Source organism: Piliocolobus tephrosceles, chromosome 15, assembly GCF_002776525.5.
Source record: "Piliocolobus tephrosceles isolate RC106 chromosome 15, ASM277652v3, whole genome shotgun sequence".
Lineage (NCBI taxonomy): Eukaryota > Metazoa > Chordata > Mammalia > Primates > Cercopithecidae > Piliocolobus > Piliocolobus tephrosceles.
The window spans coordinates 87,052,540-87,058,539 of record NC_045448.1 but is presented as its reverse complement, the minus strand read 5'-3'; the positions used below and the strand labels follow the sequence as shown (position 1 = coordinate 87,058,539).

General features: G+C 40.3%; 1 protein-coding gene across 1 annotated transcript in view; it reads left to right on the top strand.

Annotated features, from left to right (window-relative positions):
• Window positions 1–6,000, top strand: part of POLR1A (RNA polymerase I subunit A) — a 74,733-nt gene that overhangs the window by 38,730 nt on the left and 30,003 nt on the right. The window lies entirely within an intron of this gene.

Here is a 6,000-nt window from a genome sequence, read left to right as displayed (position 1 = left end):
TTTTTTTTTTTTTTTTTTTTTTTGACGGAGTCTCACTTTGTCGCCCAGGCTGGAATGCAGTGACATGATCTCGGCTCACTACAAGTTCCGCTTCCCAGGTTCATGCCATTCTCCTGCCTCACCCTCCCAAGTAGCTGGGACTACAGGCGTCTGCCACCATACCTGGCTAATTTTTTATATTTTAGTAGAGATGGGGTTTCACCATGTGAGCCTGGATGGTCTCGAGCTCCTGACCTCATGATCCACCTACGTCAGCCTCCCAGAGTGCTGGGATTACAGGTGTGAGCCACCGCACCTGGCCTAGGTTTTCTTTCTTTCTTTCTTTCTTTCTTTTTGAGACGGAATTTTGCTCTTGTTGCCCAGGCTGGAGTGCAATGGTGCGATCCTGGCTCACTGCAACCTCCACCTCCCAGATTCAAGCAATTCTGCTGTCTCAGCCTCCCAAGTAGCTGGGATTACAGGCATGCGCCACATGCCCGGCTAATTTTGTATTTTTAGTAGAGCTGGGGTTTCTCCATGTTGGTCAGGCTGGTCTCGAACTCCCAACCTCAGGTGATACACCAACCTTGGCCTACCAAAATGCTGGGACTACAGGCATGAGCCACCACTCCCAACCTGTGGGAAGATTTTCAATCAAAATTTCTGTTTCTTTAGTAGACATAGTGCTGTTTTTGGTTATCTGTTTCTTGAATGAGCTTTAATAGTTTGTGTTTTTCAGGGAATTTGTCCATTTTGTCTAAGTTACTGAATTTATAGGCACAAAGTTGTTCATAATGTTCCTTTGTTGACCTTTTCTATCTGTAATGCCTATCGTGGTGTCACTTCTCTCATTCCTGACATTGATAATTTGTGTCTTCTCTTTTTTCCTGATCAGTTTGCCTAGAGGTTTATCAGTTTTATTCTCAAAAAAAAAAAAAAAAAAAGTTTTTGGTTTTATTGACTTTATTTTACTGTTTTCTGTTTCATTGATTTGATCTTTATCACTCCCTTTCTTCTGTTTACTTCAGTTTAATTTGCTCTTTTTCTCCTAGTTCTTTAAGTTTGAAGCTGAAGTCAATTTGAGACCCCTTTTCTTCTTTTCAATCTAGACATTTTATGTATAAATTTCCTCCTTAAGTTCTGCTTAAGTAGCGTCCCACAAATTAATATGTCATGTTTTCATTTCATCTACTTCAGAATACTTTCTAATTTCCCTTTTGATTTTTTTTTTTTTATCCATGAGTTATTTTGAAGTATGTTGTTTAGTTATTTAGAAGTACAAATATTGAGGGCTTCTCCAAATATCTTGGTTGTTGATTTCCAGTTTAATTTCATTGTGCCTAGAGACTACACCTTGGATCCTTTTAAAATCCTTTGTGCCAAATAAAATCAGGAAATAGGCCCAGGTTTTGCTTCTGTCATGGGTGAAGTTTTTCAGTGTATCTCTAAAGGTTGGTACAGGCTTTTTTATTTTGCAAATAGGTGAAAAGGGCAAGAGTGACTACACTACACAAGAATTTGTTCATGGTTCAGCCTGGTGCTACAGAGAAAAACCATGCTTAGAATCAGAAGATAAGGAACTTAGCTTAAGAAGTTTATTTCTACTGCCCTGGGAAATGAAGTCTTAGAGTGTTTCTCCAGGACATTTCATACAGCCTCTTGATTGATTTTCTATTTACAAACCGAAGGTCTCTCATTATTTGTTCAAAGAGCATGCAAAGAAAGATATTTGCCTGTCATTGCAAATCTCAAATTTATAGCTCAGTGCACATTCATAAAGTGAATACATCTTTGCAAACTCTTACCCAGATCAGAAAGTAGCATATCACCAGCACCCCCAGAAGACCTCTCCACGGCCCCTCCCCAGTTTGTACCTCTCGTCAAAGGTAATTACTAACTTGACTTCCAACACTATAAACAAGTTTTGTCTTTCCTTGAAGTTTATTGAAATGAAATCTTGTGTGTTACCCATATTATTGTACATAGTAGCAGTTTATTTTTTATTGCTTTATAATATTCTATTATGTGACTATGCCATCATATATTTATCCATTTTTCTATTGATACACATTTGAGTTGTCTCACTTACCTTCATTTGACTGTTACAAATGGGGCTACTGTGAACACTGTCGTGTGTATCTTTTGTTGAGCACGTATATACATTTCAATGGGTAACTATTGAGGCATGGAATTACTAGGTCATAAGATATGTGTTCAACTTTAATAGATAGTTTCCTAAAGTTTTCCAAAATGCTTGTAATGATACACACTTCTACCAGGATGGAGTGCAGTGGTGCCATCTCGGCTCACTGCAACCTCTGCCTTCCACGTTCAAGTCATTCTCTTGCCTCAGCATTCTGAGTAACTGGGATTACAGGCGTGCTCCACCACCCCTAGCAAATTTTTGTATTGTTAGTAGAGACAGGGTTTTTCCATGTTAGCCAGGCTGGTCTCGAACTCCTGACCTCAGGTGATCTACCCGCCTCAGCCTCCCAAAGTGCTGGGATTACAAGCATGAGCCACCTCACCCAGCTGTTGTTGCTGTTTTCTTTCTGGCTTGTTTAATTTTAGCCGTTCAGGTGAGTATGTAGTGGTATCTTACTGTTTTAATTGTCATTTCCTTAATGACAAGAGAGGTCGAGCACCTGTTCATATGCTTATTGGCTATTTGGATATCATCTTTTGTGATGTGCCTGTTCAAATCTTTTGCCTATTTTCTATGTCATTTTCTTATTGACAGATGAGAAGTTTTTAAAAATATAATTTGGTGTAAGTCCATTACCAGATATATATATTGCAAATACCTTCTACTTGGTGGCTAGCCTTTTCGCCTAATGCTATTTTCTAGTGATCAGAAGTTTCTAATTTATAGCTCCCTAATCTTGGTTTTTTGTGACTAGTCCTAATAGGAGCTCTTTGCCGGCGCTGACATCTTGTAGGTATTCCCCTCTGTTATCATTTGTAGCTGTATTGTTTTACCTTTCACACTTAGGTCTGCTGTCTGCCTAGGGATGATTTTTGTGGATGTGCATGAAGTGAGGTAGGGGTCAAGAGTCACATTTTCCCATGTGGATTTCCTATCCAGTGATTGCAACATCATTTGTTGGAAAAGTCCACTTCTCTACTGCTAGTACTCCTGTGTCACAAACCAAGTACTAATATATGAGTGGGTCTGTTTCTGGACCCAGTTTGTTTCCATTGCACCAACAGCACACTGTGGTAATTACTGTGAGTTTATACTAAATCTTGACTTCTGATAGTAAAAGTCTCCAGCTGTGTTCAAGACTATCTTGATAGGCTTTAATTATATCTCAATATACCTTTATAAAGAAAAAAAGACTGTATTGAATATTTTGGGGTGTTTGTATTTCCATATAAATTTTAAAGTCAGCTTGTAAGCATTCACACTGTGCACACAAATACCTGCTAGGATTTTTCACTGGGATTGCATTGCCTCTGTAGGTCACTTTAGGGAGAATCAACATATTTACACTACTGAGTCATCTAAATTGTGAACATAGCATGCCCTTCAATTATGTAAAAGCCTTATACATCTTTTCATTAGATTCATTCCTGGCTATTGCTACAGTAGATGATATTGTTTATTAAATTTTCTAATTTTTTATGGTTGGTATCTAGAAATACAATTAATTTTGTATATTGTCCTTATATTCGACAAGCTTTATGAATTCAGTTATTAGATCTCTGTCCTTCAAGTTCTTTTAAACTATAAAAGTAAACAAGTTTATTGATAAAGATAAACATAAAAGGAAAAACTCCGTCCCTCCCCAGCCCCACTCTCCACTCTCCATATACACACATACTCTCATAGAAAATAAATAAGAATGAGGCCGGGCATGGTGGTTTATGCCTGTAATCCCAGCACTTTGGGAGGCCAAGGTGGGTGGATCACATGAGGCTAGAAGTTTGACACCAGCCTGCCCAATATGGCAAAACCCTGTCTCTACTGAAAATATAAAAATTAGCCAGGGGTGGTGGCGAACATTTGTAATCCCAGCTACTTAGAAGGCTGAGGCACGAAAATCGCTTGAACCTGGGAGGCAGAGGTTGCATTGAGCTGAGATTGCGCCTCTGCCCTCCAGCCTGGGCAACAGAATGAGACTTTGTTTCAAAAAAAATAAAAGAAATGAGAATAAGATCATATCATACCATCCCTGGGACTGTTCAGGAGAACCATGAACCACAATTAAATCTGCCAGCCTGGGGTGTCCCAAAACAACAACAGGAACATCAGAACTCACTGATCAGAGATCATCATAACAGATACAGTAATAATGAAAAAGTTTGAAATATGGTGAGAATTATCAAAATGTGATACAGAGACACAAAGTGAGCGCTTTCTGTTGGAAAAATGGTGTTGGACTACTCCACACGGGGTTGCCGTAAACCTTCCATTTGTAAAAAACCATGTTATCTGCAAAGGAGAATGAAATGAGATATGCCTGTGTTTAGATCTTCTTTCTTTCAAGTATGTTAGACTTTTTGATGTACAAGTTTTACACTTCTTTGCCTAAATTTATTCTTGAGTATTTTTTTTATGTTAATGTAAATGGAACTCTTTTTTTTTGGAAACGAAGCTTCCCTCTTTATTGCCCAGGCTGGAGTATAGTGGCGCGATCTCGGCTCACTGCAACCTCCGCCTCCCCAGTTCAAACAATTCTCCTGTCTTAGTCTCCTGAATAGCTGGGATTACAGGCACCCGCCACCATGCCCAGCTAATTTTTGTATTTTTAGTAGAGACGGGATTTCACCATGTTGGCCAGGTTGGTCTCGAACTCCTGACCTTAGGTGATCTGCCTGCCTTGGCCTCCCAAAGTGCTGAGATGACAGGCGTGAGCCACCACACCTGGCCGGAACTTTTTCCTAATTTCATTTTGAGATTGTTCATTGCTAATATATAGAAAGAGAACTAATTTTTATATGTTGATCTTGTATCCTTCAGCTTTGAAGAAGTCATTTACAAGCTCTAATAATTTGTTTTGTTGACACTTAAGGGTTTTCTCTATATAATATCATGTCATCTGCAAATGTAGTTGTACTTCTTTCTCTTTAATCTGGATGTCTTTTATTTCTTTTCTTGCCTAATTGCCCTGGCTAGAACCTCTTAGTACATTGTTGAATAGAAATGGCAAGCGTAGACATCCTTGTCTTGGTCCTGGCTTTAGGCAGAAGGCATCTAGTCTTCCATCATTGAGCATGTTAGCAGTAGGTTTTTCATAGGTGCCTCCCTTTATTAGGTTGGTGACGTCTCCTTCTGTTCCTAGTCTGTTGAGTATTTTTATCCTGAAAGGGTGTTAGAGTTCATCAGATGCTCTTCTGGCCCCTTGATTTCATAGATGAAGTGGCAGGTCATATTTCCCTGCCCTTGGATGGGTGTGTTTCACACTGAGTTCCAGTCTTGACTATGCCTAGCCTGGGGGGGTCCCCACTATGCATGTGGCACCTTGGTTGAGGTGCAGCTTGAAGTAGGCACCCCAGGGAAGTGTCACCCTTCTGCCTTTACTCCCTCACCCTACTCACCGCACGGTGCTGGCCTTCTATGGAGCTGAGGCATGGAGAGTGTGAGTCATGACCTTTCTGGTCATCTTCTGCTGAGAAAACAGGGAATATTTTCTGCTCTCTTTAATAATGCTGTTGTCCATTGTCCCCTGCTCCTGGTGCACGTGGGTGAAAAGGCAGCTGCTCTCATAACTGCCCTGTCCCGTTGCACTTTTTTTTTTTTTTTTTTTTTTTTGAGACAGAGTCCCACTCTCTCACCCAGGCTGGAGTGCAGTGACGTGATCTTGGCTAGCTACAATCTCTGCCTTCTGGATTCAATTGATTATCATGCCTCAGCCTCCTGAGTAGCTGGAAGTATAGGTGTATGCCACCATGCCCGGCTAAATTTTGTATTTTTAGTAGAGATGGGGTTTCACCATGTTGGCCACAATGGTCTCGAACTCCTGACCTCAAGGAATCCACCCACCTCGGCCTCCCAAAGTGCTGGGATAACAGGCATGA